This window comes from Rana temporaria, chromosome 5 (assembly GCF_905171775.1).
Source record: "Rana temporaria chromosome 5, aRanTem1.1, whole genome shotgun sequence".
NCBI lineage: Eukaryota > Metazoa > Chordata > Amphibia > Anura > Ranidae > Rana > Rana temporaria.
Window position 1 is genome coordinate 108,454,751 of NC_053493.1, and position 16,180 is coordinate 108,470,930.

Consider the following 16,180-nt stretch of genomic DNA (forward strand, 5'->3'; position numbering starts at 1 on the left):
GCATCACGCATGCTTCGCCAACGATTCTTGATGTATACCACTGTAAAAAAGAGAAGATAATAATTATTTAATATTTCTTATTTGTTGAAGGTACCTAGCTACAGGAAATTCATTTGGAAGTCTCCACTATGAGTTCAAGGTTGGAAAATCAACTATATCTGGCATTGTACATGAAACATGCCTTGTTTTATGGAATGTACTAAAACCATTGGTCTTCAAAAAGCCTACAAAAGAAGATTGGTTGAAGATATCAGATGAATTCTGGGAGAGATGTAATTTTCCTAACTGTGTGGGAGCCATCGATGGCAAGCACATACGCATCCTGAGGCCATTTGATAGTGGGAGTCGTTTTTTAATTATAAAAAATATTTTTCGTTTGTATTAATGGCAGTGGTAGATGCCAAATATAATTTCATTTATATTGATGTGGGTGCTTATGGTAGCAGCTCGATTCTGGTGTATTTAATCATTCCACATTTGGGAGAATGATAAGGGCGAATAGTCTGGATTTACCTAACGATTCCTCCTTGCCCGGAACAAATGAGCCAGCCCCCATTTGTTTTTGTAGGGGACGAAGCGTTTGCCCTTGGTAAAAATCTTCTTCGACCATTCTCAAGTAGAGCGCTGAGCAATGATAAAAGAATATTTAATTATCGGCTCACTAGGGCACGTCGAGTAGTAGAGTGTGCATTTGGAATTCTTGCCAATAAATGGAGAATATTGCACACCGCCATCAATCTCAGTTTGGAGCATGCTGTCTCTGCTGTCAAAACTGCGTGTGCACTGCACAACTATGTGCGAGAACGTGATGGAATTGATTATGAGGATTCCATGATGCATAACATGGAGGCGGCACAGTGGAGTTTAACTAGGGGCACTAGCAGTGGGAAATTGATTCGAGATCAATTTCTTAATTACTTTCTATCGCCGCTGGCGAGTTACCTTGGCAGATGCAGGCAATTTAAAACCAAAAAATGTGGTGTTGTCATTAAAATATATGGCCCTTTAAATATTAAAACATAAAATACTAAGCTAAAAATGTCACTATGTGTAATTGAATGCATCTTGAAAAAAAAAATTAAAGTTATCTTTTGGCAGAATATTAAGGACTCCGAAGTGATTCTCTACCTGCAATTGGACAAAAACACCAAAAATTGGCTTGGTGACACTGTTATGTGTGTTCTGCTGGGTGTCATTGTACAGAGGATGATGTCTTTGTAAGACCACCATGGCCAATAACGTCATAATAGGATGACAAATACAGATAGTCACTCCCCCAAGGATCTGCAAACATACTTGGTAAAGTGAGTTTACATATTTTGGTGATAGACACACGCAGACTCATACAAACAATGACCAAGGGTGTGGGAATGAGTCACGTGCCACCAGCAACACGGGGACAGGGTGCATTAGGAACACCATGCCAAGATATAAAACATGTGGCATGGTATGGGTTAGCAGACTTTACATGTCCTCACAGAATGCATGCTTGGATAAAGGCCTGCTCTGGATTTGTGGGCGGTATGCACTGTAGTTATTGGGGTCTACTTAGAATTATAATTTAAGAAGTTAGGGAATGAAAAAATAAATCAAACTTACCTTTGTCAGCTTGAACTTGGGATGAGCACATGCTCCACTCTGGCAAAAGGCTTTTGGTAATTTCAACCCAGGTAGTTTTTTTCAAAACATTGTCCTTATATTTAGGATGCCGGGTGTCATAGATTTGTGGGTTCTCCCTGACAAGGCGGATAAGCTCCTCGGAATCCACACAGTCCTTCACCTTAGCAGTGACTTTTTTGCTCCGTTTTTTGGACATGGCTACTCACCTCAGCAGCATGAAACAGACAGAGGAGGAACTAGGAAAAGGGGGAGGTGGTGGAGGAGGAAAAAAAACTTCCGTTCAAACCGCAACACACCTGCGATTTAGATGCGTACCCATAGAAGATAATGGGACTGAATTCGCACCTGAGCCGCACCGCAAGACATAAAAACCGCACGCGGTTTGGAGGCAATGCGCAGTGCGGATGCATCGCACATATGTGAACCAGCCTCATTGAAAACAATGTATTTTAAAATGTCCTGCGATTTGGATGCGGTTGAAACCGCACTCAATTCGCTTAGGTGTGAACCTAGCCTTAGGCCCAATTTGGACATTTTCATTAGGGGTGTACTCACTTTTGTTGCCAGTGGTTTAGACATTACTGGTTGTGTGTTGAGTTATTTTGAGGGGACAGCAAATTTACACTGTTATACAAGCTGTACACTCACTACATAACATTTCTTCAGTGTTGTCACATGAAAAGGTATAATAAAATATTTATAAAAATTTGAGGGGTGTACTCACTTTTGTGAGATACTGTATTTAATAGACTGTAATATGTTTTTACTGCCATGGAAGCTATGGAAGCTGTACTTTAAATGTAAAGGTCCTTTCATGGTTTCCTAAAACTTTTTTATATTCATCCATAAATTAATTAAAAACTTTACATTTTTTATGAAAATTATGTAATTTATATTTAGCTTCCATATTAGTTTTAATTTACTCTATTAGGAGTTAAATGCAAACTCGTTATTGTGGTAACTTATTCAAACTTACTTAATCATACTCCACTCAAATCCCAGAATTCAAAAACTGTCAGCTTGATAAATTTTACAATCACGGCTGACATACATTATTTAAGCTCTTAATTGTTTTAAACAGCATTTCTGCAAGAAGAACAATGATTATTAATGTCTGACAATGCCATGGGTACTAAGGTTTTTAAGAGCCTCATTCATCAAACTAATTAGGGATTTGTTTTGTGTATAACATGAACAGTGTGTTTAAATGATCAGAATGATTTTGGTATTAAAAAAAAAAAAAATCTAGCATATGAAAGTTTTTGGTAATTGGGCAAAATGTTTAGACAGTGCTTAACCTCCCTGGCGGTATGATTCTTTCAGAAAAAACATGCTGAAAGCGGTACCATTATTTGCAAGGAAATTTGGCGTTTTATATTGTAGGTCTGTCATTTTTAGAAATAACTCACTTAAATCTGACCAAACAAGCTTCTAATAGGCATCCCGGGTATGACATTTTTTTAAAAACAAAATTATAAATTATAATATAATAAATAATTATAAATAATTATAACAAATAATAATATAATTATAATAAAAATTATTCAATAATGTAATCAAATCAAAATCACTGAAATTTGCTCAGTTGCAGAATTGTTGCTGTCATTATTTATTTTTTTTTATGACGAATTTCCCCACAAATCGCTATCGCACAATTCTGCAAGTGATTATAATTTATTATCGCTGTTTTTTAGCTGATCTAAAACTATTTTTGACATAAAGGGACACTTTTGGTTGCTATGGACAATCTACAGTTTGCAGGGAGAAAGAAACGTTTTTATTATATAAAATGACATGCATGACACAGGACAGACCACTAGGGACAAGGGGGGTGTGTTTTTTTTACATACAGTACTGTAATCTATAAGATTACAGTATACTGTATGTATAGTGTTTGTTTACTTTTTTGAATTTGGCGCCGTTCTCCGTCCCCGTGCGTCGTAACGTCGCAGGGAACGGAGATCGGCGTCACACGGAGGCACTGTGTGAATCGAGCGAGGTCCTGCTCGCTCACACAGCGCGGTGGCATCGCTGGATCCAGGGACAAGGTAAGTAAAACTCCCTGTACATCCAGCGAGGCGAGCCCGAGTCTGACTCGGGGTTACCGATCCTAGCCCAAAAATCTCACCCCGAGTCAGACTCGGGAACACCGCCCAGGAGGTTAAACACAATAACAACCCTTTAACCACTTAAGCCCCGGACCATTTTGTTGCTAAAGAACCAGGCCACTTTTTGCAATTCGGCACTGTGTCGCTTTAACTGACAATTGTGTGGTCGTGCGACGTATCTCCCAAACAAAATTTGCGTCCTTTTTTCCCACAAATAGAGCTTTCTTTTGTTGGTATTTGATCACCTCTGCGCTTTTTATTTTTTGCGCTATAAACAAAAATAGAGCGACAATTTTGAAAAAAATTCAATATTTTTTACTTTTTGCTATAGTAAATATCCCCCAAAAATATAAAAAAAAATGTTCCCTCAGTTTAGGCCGATATTTATTCTTCTACATATTTTTGGTAAAAAAAATCGCAATAAGCTTTATTGATTTTTTTGCGCAAAAGTTATAGCATCTACAAAATAGGGGATAATTTTATAGCATTTTTATTAATATTTTTTTTTTACTAGTAATGGTGGCGATCTGCAATTTTTATTGTGACTGCGACATTATGGCGGACACATTGGACACTTTTGACACCATTGTCATTTTTACAGCGATCAGTGCTATAAAAATGCACTGGTTACTGTTAAAATGACACTGGCAGTGAAGGGGTTAACCACTAGGTGGCGCTGTAGGGGTTAAGTGTTCCCTAATGCATGATTCTTACTGTAGGGGCATGGCTTGCTGTGACACATCACTGATCGTGTTCCCGATGACAGGGAACACGATCAGTGACAGTGTCAGCTAGGCAGAACGGGGAGCTGTTGGCCCAGATTCACGTAGATCGGTGCATCTTTATGCCGGCGTAGCGCATCTCATATGCATTACGCCAACGTAACTTAGAGAGGTAAGGTCCGTATTCTCAAAGCAAATGCGTCCAATTTTGCGCTGGCGTAACGTAAATTCGTAAGCCAGCGTAATTCAAAGTAGGAAGGAAGTGGGCATGATCCATTTAAATGAAGCGTGACCCCATGCAAATGAAGGGCCGAACGAACGGCGCATGTGCCGTGACGTGATCGTATGTCCCGTGCCCCTCTGCACATGCTCACAACTACGCCCGGCGTAAATCCTGAGATACGCCGGCCCACCGTTTACACCCAGGGCATAAGTACGCCCAGACATGCGCCCGTCGAGTTCAAAAGTACACCCGTCTGTTTGTTAGTGGTGTAAGTACTTTTGCTATCTTCCTGTTGACCATGTCTGCTTGGCGTAGTGGTAGTAGGAAGAAGAACTTCTCCCCAGAGGGGAGGGCCATTATAATATCTGCCATGGAGAGGTATGATGCTCGCCTCCATGGGGCACAAAGTAAGGACACCAGCAAGGGGAAGAGGGATGTAATCCTGATGGGGATAACCACCCAGGTCAATGCCCTAGGGAATGAGGTGAGGAGGCCCCAGGACATTGCCAAGAAAATGAATGACCTGCGCAGGAAGGTCAAGGAGAAGCTGGGCAATATGAGAAGGCATGCCAGGGGCACTGGTGGTGGACCAGCCTCTACTATTCGGCTGACTCCTGAGGAGCAGGTGGTTGCCTGGTGCCTTGAGAGGGAGCAAGTGGAGGGAAGTGGAGGGCTATGACTCAGTTGAGCCAGCCTTGAGGACAGGTAAGTGTGTTTTTTCTCCTATCTGGTGTGTAGCATGTGAGGGGTTGGAAGGGAACATGTGACAAGTGTGTGGGTCCTCCAACATGTGAATGTTTTGTGTCATCCGCAGATGTCCAGGAGGGAGCTGGGCCATCATCTGTCTCTGCCCGTCCCACACCTTCATCCCCTGAGCATCATGCCCCTGACCCCCTGGGAAGCCAAGAGGCATTGGTGGAGGGGAGTGGTGCCCAGACCTCCACTGAAGAGGTGTTTGGTGAGGATGCGCTCCATATGTGTGAGGAGGTGTCCCTGTATTTTTGAGGAGTCCTCCCTCTCGGCTGATCCATCGCGGATGTCAAGCCCCATCTCTTCCAGCCCCTCAGGATCCATCCCCATCACACCTACTCCCTCAAGTGCCTCCCCCTATGCCAGGCCTCTAGCCTCTCCTGGTCCCAGGAAGGCAACCAGGAAGACCAGAGGGGTTCCTGACTTCCTGCCTGAAAATTTAACCAGGGCACAGGACTCTCAGACCCGCCAAATGGGTGAGATGGCCGTGGAGATGGGGCGTGTGGCAGACAGCCTGGCCTCCACGGGCCACATCAATGACGCCCTGCAAGATGTGTCTGGCAAGACTGCAGCTGTGATCACTTGCCTGGGGGAGCCTGCATCGGGCGTACGTAAGTTCGGGAATCGGCGTATCTCCCTCAGTTGCATATTTGAATAGGAAATCTATGTGAGCGCCAGATGCGCCCAGCGTAAATATGCGCCCACGCTACGCCGGCGTAGAAAAGTTACGTCGGTCGGAAGAAGCCTATTTTCAGGCGTATCTGGTTCTGTGGGTACGGCGCATAGATACACTTACGCTGCGCATCTTGAGATACGCCGGCGTAACTTCTTTGAGAATCTGGGCCGTTGTGTTTACACTAACATCTCCCTGTTCTATGTCTCCATGAGACGATCGCGGGTATGTCTGCGGCGATCGAGTCCACGGGACCCGTGGGCGCGCTCACGGAGAACGTGGCGCACGTGCCTGCAACAATCGCTTCCTAAAGGGGACGTACAGGTACACCCTTTTGCCTGCCCGTGCCATGCTGGAGACGTATATCTGCATGTGGCGGGCGGCAAGCGGTTAAACCGTTCACTGCCAGAGCTGTTTTTGAATTTTTTGCACACGTTTAAAAAATAATTTTAGACCTGAAGATTAAAAAAAAAAAAACATTTTATATTTTCTGAAAGCAGACCAATTAGTTCAATTTTTTTATGCCACGCGATTATACAGCAAAGGTCTAGGAAATGCAATATTTCAGGAAAAAACACACTAACATGAATTTTAGTGCAAGCAAACGCAATACATTACCCACATTTTTGATAAAATTTAAAAGATGAGGTTACGCCGAGTAAATAGATACCAACATGCATAACCTTAACAAAAATCTGCGCCCGTAAAATGGCTTCAAACTTCAGTGTCTCCCCTGTATTTCACTGAATCCTTTCTCTGCAAAACGAGACATGGAATCCGAGAACGTGACCCGGAAGTGACATAATTTTCCGGGCCACTGCAATAAGGGGAGGATAGCGGATGTGTATCCACTCTTCTCCTTCCCCTTTACCCGCTGGCACCCACCATGACTGTCCCGGGCCCGCCGATGGGCAAGCGGAGCCCGGTAATCATGGCGGGAGCGTAAGGAGCATAGTACCGGGGGTGTGAGAGCGATCGGGCAGGAGGAGACTGCCAGTCAGTTTCATACACTATACCAGTGGCTGCAAACACCGGATTGTGTGCAATACCCCCCTCTGTTAGGTCCCTACGACGTAAGGACCTGACAGCGAAAGGGTTAAATGCAGAATAGAAAGATAAATGTTAGTTTAGTGACTTTTACATTACATATTACGTGAATTATGAGCATAGTGAATATAAAAAACAGCAGTGATTCACCATCTAAAGAAATACATTAAATACTCACTGAGGAACAGTTGTAAGAAAGATTTATATTCTGCACATTGTTCACCCCCCTTGTTTAAATAATCGTGTTGATTCAGTGTCAGAAAAAATGCTTAAATCTTTACTAGCAATAGATGGGAGAGTGTCTAGAGAGGAGGTTTCTGTTCATCTTCCTATGAGTCCTTGGAACCATCGTTTCTGCATGTGTGTGACCCCCTCTGCCATGTCAGCAATGGTTAATAAATGGAAGCAATTCTTGAAATCTAAAGCATCACTTGCATTCATTGAACCATTTCCAGGCAGCCTTTTAACAAGAAAGCGAGCTGATGGACTGGGCAGTTTTATACGGCTCATAGTAACTAGTCCATAACAATATAAATAAAACAGCAGTGGCACAATTTTGAGGCTACTCTGCGCTGATCTTTTTAGCACAGTTCTGGATAAACAGGTGTAGTACCTACAAAAGGACGTAGAGTATTTTTCTCATGCGCTTAGATGCCTTTAAAGAAGTTGTAAAGGCAGAACGTTTTTTTATCTTCATGCATTCTATGCATGAAGATAAAAAACCTTGTGTGTATAGCAAGCCTATTCAGCACCCCCCTAATTACCTACCTGAGCCCCTTCTCTCTCCAGCGATGTCCCCTCAGCCATCCAGGACACTCCTCCTGATTGGCTGAGACAGAGCAGCAGTGCCATTGGCTCACGTGGCTGTCAAAGTCAGTCAGTCAATCATGGGATGAAGGGGCCGGGCCATGTCGAGGCTCCATGTCTGAATGGATACATCGAGCTCTGACTCGGCTGGGGAGCCCCATGTAGCAAGTTGCTGGCTGAGGCGCTAGGAGCAGCAAAGAGGGTCCAGAGATGAGGGGGATTCAGGCTGCTCTAAGCAAAATTTATTCAGAGGGTTAATGTCCGCTTTAAGGTTCCTCTAAACATGAGCTGACAATGTTTGATTGCATTGGGTCTCAAATTAAATGGTATAATAGTTAAGGGTCAATTTTATTTTTATTTTTATTTCCTTTTTTACATTTAGAAGGTTTAAAACCATTTTAGATCTGTTTTTACTAAACATATACAGTATTTAATTTACAAGTTCGCAAACACATGAAAAAGGATTACCAGAGCACTATGATTTGGTTAATGAGACAGAACAACAGACAATAATTTCTTAGTAGCTCAGTTTGGCTAAGATAAAACCTCAGAAGTCCAATGAAACAGGGAAAAACACATATGTGGAGTCCGTGTGCCGCGCACCCCGAAAATGCAGAAACAAAAATGGGAAGGTCCCCCAGTGGGGTTTTTTTTGCGGCATGATGTTCTAGGTAAATAAGAGTAGTTGAATAATATTGAAGTTAAAATCTTTACTTGGTTTCAACATTAAATTACAATAAAATGTACAACATGGTTGGAGCATTTGTAAAAAAGTATAGATAATATACATATAGTACACTCTGATTATACATGAATAAAGAAATAACTGTGGCAAAAATCAACAGCAATACAATACATGTTACATCGTAGTTCAATTGGTTTCCGCATGAGTACCCCGACGCGTTTCGACCTAAACTGTCACGGTCTTCTTCAGGGGAATTGTACTCTGATAGATATAATTAGAAAAATTATTAAAGTTACATCCCTCTAACAAAAATGTTTAACATCTGCTGAGAGGATATTGTTGAAATTATATTTACCACTCAAGGGTTAATGAAATAACATGTAATCAGAGATGGTTGCTGAGAAGTAAAAATGATCCGAAGACCCCCATAACAAGAGAACCCCCATTCCTTTTATATTATTATTTAATGCTACCTACTAATACTGGGACATGCACTCGGCACTGCTATTCACTTCCTCACACACATTTTCATCTACCATTTATATTCACCCCCTTTACTTGCAATCACATTTCTTCTGGCACACACTCTCACTTTTTCCCTTTTATCCTTTTTTGCCCCTTTTCACACATTTCATCGACCTACACACATTTATTCGTTCACCACACTCTCACACATTTCTCTCAACCCTCTCTCCCCCCTTCATTCACATCACACTGATAGCAGTATGATGTTCATTTTACCAGCACAAAACCTTTGGTTTTGGTATACTTCCAAACCGCAGGCTTCTGTCAGACAGACTGACATACACATGGGCAGAATGGCGGCCGTTTTTTTTTTAAACGGCAAATGTCTCCCGACATTCTGCCCATGTGTACGGGGCTTAATAGGTGTGTGGTTAACTGGATGAGTATATTTATAAATAAAGTTTGGGAACATGCATAATCTCTAATTGTTGTGAATTGTCTTGTATTATTGAATATAGGTTAGTGGTAAAGGAAGTTGACAGTTCTTTGAAGGCACTGATATAAAGCAATGCAACAGAGTACAGCATGCACAGTGCCACCTTTGTCCTGTATTACCATAGAACAGCTTCCGTTGGAAGGATGGTGGTATGCAGTGTATCGAGATGGAACTCTACTCTAATGCTTTTAGGGAGAGCTTCATGTGATAATACCAGTTACTGGGTAGTTCATCCATTGCAGGCATTGTCCCTGTTCTGACCCTACACACCACAAACATTTCCCTGTGCTAGTCACTTTTCCTAGCCAGTGGTTATATGTCACTATCCTATCATTCACTCCAGGCATGCACAAATGTGCCCAAATGTGACACGTGAGACCCAATATAAAGGGTTCCTGGACAAGATAGTCATCTGAGATCTCGAGAGATTAGAGCATCCAATCAGACAGCTGGCTTGACTCCTGACTTATGACGTCCATAAGGGGACAATTCCCATATTAAACTCCTCTCCACCTGTAACAATAGTACAGCGCCACATATAGGCTGGAGGAAAAACTGAACCTGCCAACATGCTGATAAGAGGATAAAGCAGGATTACAGAGAGATGAGCTAATTACTGTGCAGTTGCTTCTTGTTCTTTTTTTTTTGCAGTTGCTAATCTTTTTTTACTGGATTTCTGGGCTAAACTTCTGCATATGTTTTCTATTGTCAAACTCATTTGTTTTTAAAGAAGACTAAGTAAAACAGAGAACGGTAGCCTCTTGGCAGTCCTTCTGCACTCTACAACCTGTCTCAGATCTAAGACGAGTAAATATAATTCACTGTTAAATCACAGACTGAGGGGCAAAGAAGACCTGTAAGAGAAGGTGAAACTGCAGCAGGGAAAGATCAGTTTGCCTTCCTTTGACACAGGGATGCGCTGTAAATCTCAGGACTGGATTGACAGAAATACAAATCCTGTTGGCAGTTAAAAAAGCTCTCACATCACATTCAGTATGTATTTCATTGGCATGTTTACCTTGTTTTTTTTTTTCATTAACATCTGCCTAAATTATGACCAAAGAATAGGGGATCATGGCATAGTGCCTAACATTATGACAAAATGTTCCTCCCTCTTTATGTCCTAACTGGCCCTGGAATAAGCTTTTTAAAGTACATCAATCATGTGGAAACAGCCAAGGGTTGCTGTCCTTCTGAAAATGCTGGTTGCCTGACAGGGTCACTGTCATAAGAGAACTATAGGGCTACCATTGCTGGACTTGTTTTCTGGCTGTGTCTTACTTTAAAGCAAAGATTTTAGGATTACTATACCCAAAAATCAAAAAGGGTGGGACTTTAAATGAGACTGTGGCCGTCCGGTGCACAAGCCTCCATCCCTGGTAATATGGACAAAAAGGGACTAATGGGGACTAAGGGAAGGTTGGGACTTTAAATGAAACAAAGCATTAGGGCAGAACGAATCAGTAGGTATAATAAAATAAACTGTTTATTATTGGCATGTAAGGATATATTGCACATAGGATGAATAATAATATATAATGTGTTAAAATGCATGATCGATCAGTCATAGTAAAGTTCCAATAATAACATGATAAACAAAATAACATGTGATAAATATTGTAACCAGCACAATTGCATGGCAATTATACATAGTAGATCAATAAGTATGTTAAAATGCATGATGAGGAAATGGCTGATCGGTCCTGCAAGATTCCAATGATGACATCATAAACAATGTAACATATAGTTGTAACTGTGATTAACAGTAGGCAGCAATGTTATTAAAAGTAAGGTTAGAATTAGAAAATAATAATGAAAAACATGAGGAGTCAGTCATGAATGGATAGTAAAGATAGCATGATGGGCAATGTAACACATAGTGAACAATGTAGCCAGCAATTGGGTATACATAGTAGGTCAATAATATGTGTAAGATAAATAGTAATGACATGACTGATTGATCATGAAAAGGTAAAATGGTAACATGATAGACAATATAGCATAATAAGTACTGTGATCAGCAGTATATCCAAAATGGTAAAACCAATAAAAAGTAATATATAAGGGTACATGATTCGAACATTCACATGCCCATGGTGGTATCCATGATCACGGTGACATATCATCTATGGGGTAGGTTTCGATGCGTTTCGTGGACTTTTCCACTCATCAGGAGCAATTAGGAGCTAAGGATACCTATAATAAGACATAAATAGTAGTCAGGTACTAGTTAGGGGTAGATAACTAGAGAGGGAATAGGGGGAGCACAACTAGGTGGTCCAAACACTCTTACCTGGGGTAATATATATGACAAGGTAGAGAATAATGATGTTGATAAGAGGCATCAAAGGGGAGAGGAGAGTGACCCCAGTGGGAGCTGACGTGGCAACAGATTGGCGGTAACAGAGATCCAATCTCAAGGTCTAGAAAGTGATGGAGTGGTGAGTATCTTGTTCAATGATACGGTAGCAAGTAAGAGCCCGAAAGGCTTCTGTAAGACAATGTAAAAGGCCATGCATCAGGGTAATGAGCTTGGCTAAAATATAGAGACCAAGGGAATAAAAGTGAAAAAGTAGAAAACCAAAACAAGTAAGAGCCAAGAGTGAAAGGAGTGTAAAGCATACAAGGTGGTGGCTAAAGAGCCACCAATGTGATTGGGTAGCTATTACCTGAAGGTAGATGAAAACAAGTACGGAACAGTGGAAGTGGTCAGTAAGGGTGGTGAAGGATCAGGAAGACCGTGCCTGCCAGTGTCTGTCCCCACTGAACGTCACGCCAGCGTGCAAGAGAGGAGCGAAAGCCGCGCACAAGCAGAGTCTCCTATACGCGGGCGCCCGGCTCCTCCCCATTGGCACACGCTGGTGGAAAATCAATGCGTCATCACGTGGCATTGGTGAAGGGCGTCGAACGTGTGAGCATGAGGGCGTGACGTCGATGCGTAGCGAGTGCGTCCCTCCAACCCCGTGGTAAATGTACGGGGGGGCCCGGGGGAACGCTGCGGTGCGCATCGCAGCTCCCGATTGCTGAGGTGACAAATGCCAAACCCCCAGATAGAGTACGCCTCACAGCAAACATGTAGTAGGTAATCCTATGAGAGGATAACATGTTCCAAGGCAGCATAGGGAGTAGGTAACCAATAATGCATGGGATATTAAAGTAAATAAATGTAATGTTTCCACCCCTATTCAGTTGAGAATCATAGATTTTATGGTTACTAAACCCAAAAATCAAAAAGGGTGGGACTTTAAATGAGACTGTGGCCGTCCGGCGCACAAGCCTCCATCCCTGGTAATATGGACAAAAAGGGACTAATGGGGACTAAGGGAAGGTTGGGACTTTAAATGAAACAAAGCATTAGGGCAGAACGAATCAGTAGGTATAATAAAATAAACTGTTTATTATTGGCATGTAAGGATATATTGCACATAGGATGAATAATAATATATAATGTGTTAAAATGCATAATGGGGACATGATCGATCAGTCATAGTAAAGTTCCAATAATAACATGATAAACAAAATAACATGTGATAAACAATGTAACCAGAACAATTGCATGGCAATTATACATAGTAGATAAATATAAATATGTTAAAATGAATGATGAGGAAATGGCTGATCGGTCCTGCAAGATTCCAATGATGACATCATAAACAATGTAACACATAGTAGTAACTGTGATCAACAGTAGGCAGTAATGGTATTAAAAGTAAGGTTAGAATTAGAAAATAATAATGAAAAACATGAGGAGTCAGTCATGAATGGATAGTAAAGATAGCATGATGGGCAATGTAACACATAGTGAACAATGTAGCCAGCAATTGGGTATACATAGTAGGTCAATAATATGTGTAAGATAAATAGTAATAACATGACTGATTGATCATGAAAAGGTAAAATGGTAGCATGATAGACAATATAGCATAATAAGTACTGTGATCAACAGTATATCCAAAATGGTAAAACCAATAAAAAGTAATATATAAGGGTACATGATTCGAACATTCACATGCCCATGGTGGTATCCATGATCACGGTGACATATCATCTATGGCAGGGGTGGGCAATTATTTTTTCGATGGGGCCACATGAGAAACTAAAAATATTTTGGAGGGCCGGGCCAAAAGGCTAAACTCAATACTGCATAAAATCAATTGTATTTCTTTATAAAAAGCAGTAAATATCATTGTTGGAAAACTGGTACGAGTACTTGTTATAGACATGGCACAGGAGGGGGACAGAGGCTGGGGACATGGCACAGGAGGGGGACAGAGGCTGGGGACATGGCACAGGAGGGGGACAGAGGCTGGGGACATGACACAGGAGGGGGACAGAGGCTGGGGACATGACACAGGAGGGGGACAGAGGCTGGGGACATGACACAGGAGGGGGACAGAGGCTGGGGACATGACACAGGAGGGGGACAGAGGCTGGGGACATGGCACAGGAGGGGGACAGAGGCTGGGGACATGGCACAGGAGGGGGACAGAGGCTGGGGACATGACACAGGAGGGGGACAGAGGCTGGGGACATGACACAGGAGGGGGACAGAGGCTGGGGACATGACACAGGAGGGGGACAGAGGCTGGGGACATGACACAGGAGGGGGACAGAGGCTGGGGACATGGCACAGGAGGGGGACAGAGGCTGGGGACATGGCACAGGAGGGGGACAGAGGCTGGGGACATGACACAGGAGGGGGACAGAGGCTGGGGACATGACACAGGAGGGGGACAGAGGCTGGGGACATGACACAGGAGGGGGACAGAGGCTGGGGACATGGCACAGGAGGGGGACAGAGGCTGGGGACATGGCACAGGAGGGGGACAGAGGCTGGGGACATGGCACAGGAGGGGGACAGAGGCTGGGGACATGGCACAGGAGGGGGACAGAGGCTGGGGACATGACACAGGAGGGGGACAGAGGCTGGGGACATGACACAGGAGGGGGACAAAGGCTGGGGACATGGCACAGGAGGGGGACAGAGGCTGGGGACATGACACAGGAGGGGGACAGAGGCTGGGGACATGGCACAGGAGGGGGACAGAGGCTGGGGACATGACACAGGAGGGGGACAGAGGCTGGGGACATGACACAAGAGGGGGACAGAGGCTGGGGACATGACACAGGAGGGGGACAGAGGCTGGGGACATGACACAGGAGGGGGACAGAGGCTGGGGACATGACACAGGAGGGGGACAGAGGCTGGGGACATGACACAGGAAGGGGACAGAGGCTGGGGACATGGCACAGGAGGGGGACAGAGGCTGGGGACATGACACAGGAGGGGGACAGAGGCTGGGGACATGGCACAGGAGGGGGACAGAGGCTGGGGACATGACACAGGAGGGGGACAGAGGCTGGGGACATGACACAAGAGGGGGACAGAGGCTGGGGACATGACACAAGAGGGGGACAGAGGCTGGGGACATGACACAGGAGGGGGACAGAGGCTGGGGACATGACACAGGAGGGGGACAGACGCTGGGGACATGGCACAGGAGGGGGACAGAGGCTGGGGACATGACACAGGAGGGGGACAGAGGCTGGGGACATGACACAGGAGGGGGACAGAGGCTGGGGACATGACACAGGAGGGGGACAGACGCTGGGGACATGACACAGGAGGGGGACAGACGCTGGGGACATGACACAGGAGGGGGACAGATGCTGGGGACATGACACAGGAGGGGGACAGACGCTGGGGACATGACACAGGAGGGGGACAGACGCTGGGGACATGACACAGGAGGGGGACAGACGCTGGGGACATGACACAGGAGGGGGACAGAGGCTGGGGACAGGCAGCCGCTGTTTAATCAATAACAATTGATTAAACAGTGGCTGCATGTGATGGCACAGTGGCTGCGTGTGATGGCACAGTGGTTGCGTTTGATGGGCACAGTGGTGACAATTGATGGCACAGTGGCTGCGTGTGATGGGCACAGTGGCAACAATTGATGGCACAGTGACTGCGTGTGTTGGCACAGTGACTGCGTGTGTTGGCACAGTGGCTGCGTGTGATGGCACAGTGGCTGCGTGTGATTGGCACAGTGGCTGCGTGTGATTGGCACAGTGGCTGCGTGTGATTGGCACAGTGGCTGCGTGTGATTGGCACAGTGGCTGCATGTGATTGGCACAGTGGCTGTGTTTGGGAACAGTGGCAACAATTGATTGCACAGTGGCTGCGTGTGATTGGCACAGTGGCTGTGTTTGATGGGAACAGTGGCTGCGTGTGATTGGCACAGTGGCTGCGTGTGATTGGCACAGTGGCTGCGTGTGATTGGCACAGTGGCTGCGTGTGATTGGCACAGTGGCTGCATGTGATTGGCACAGTGGCTGTGTTTGGGAACAGTGGCAACAATTGATTGCACAGTGGCTGCGTGTGATTGGCACAGTGGCTGCGTGTGATTGGCACAGTGGCTGCGTGTGATTGGCACAGTGGCTGCGTTTGATGGGCACAGTGGCTGCGTGTGATGGGCAGAGTGGCTGCGTTTGATGGGCAGAGTGGCTGCGTGTTATTGGCACAGTGGCTGCGTTTGATGGGCACAGTGGCTGCGTGTGATTGGCACAGTGGCTGCGTG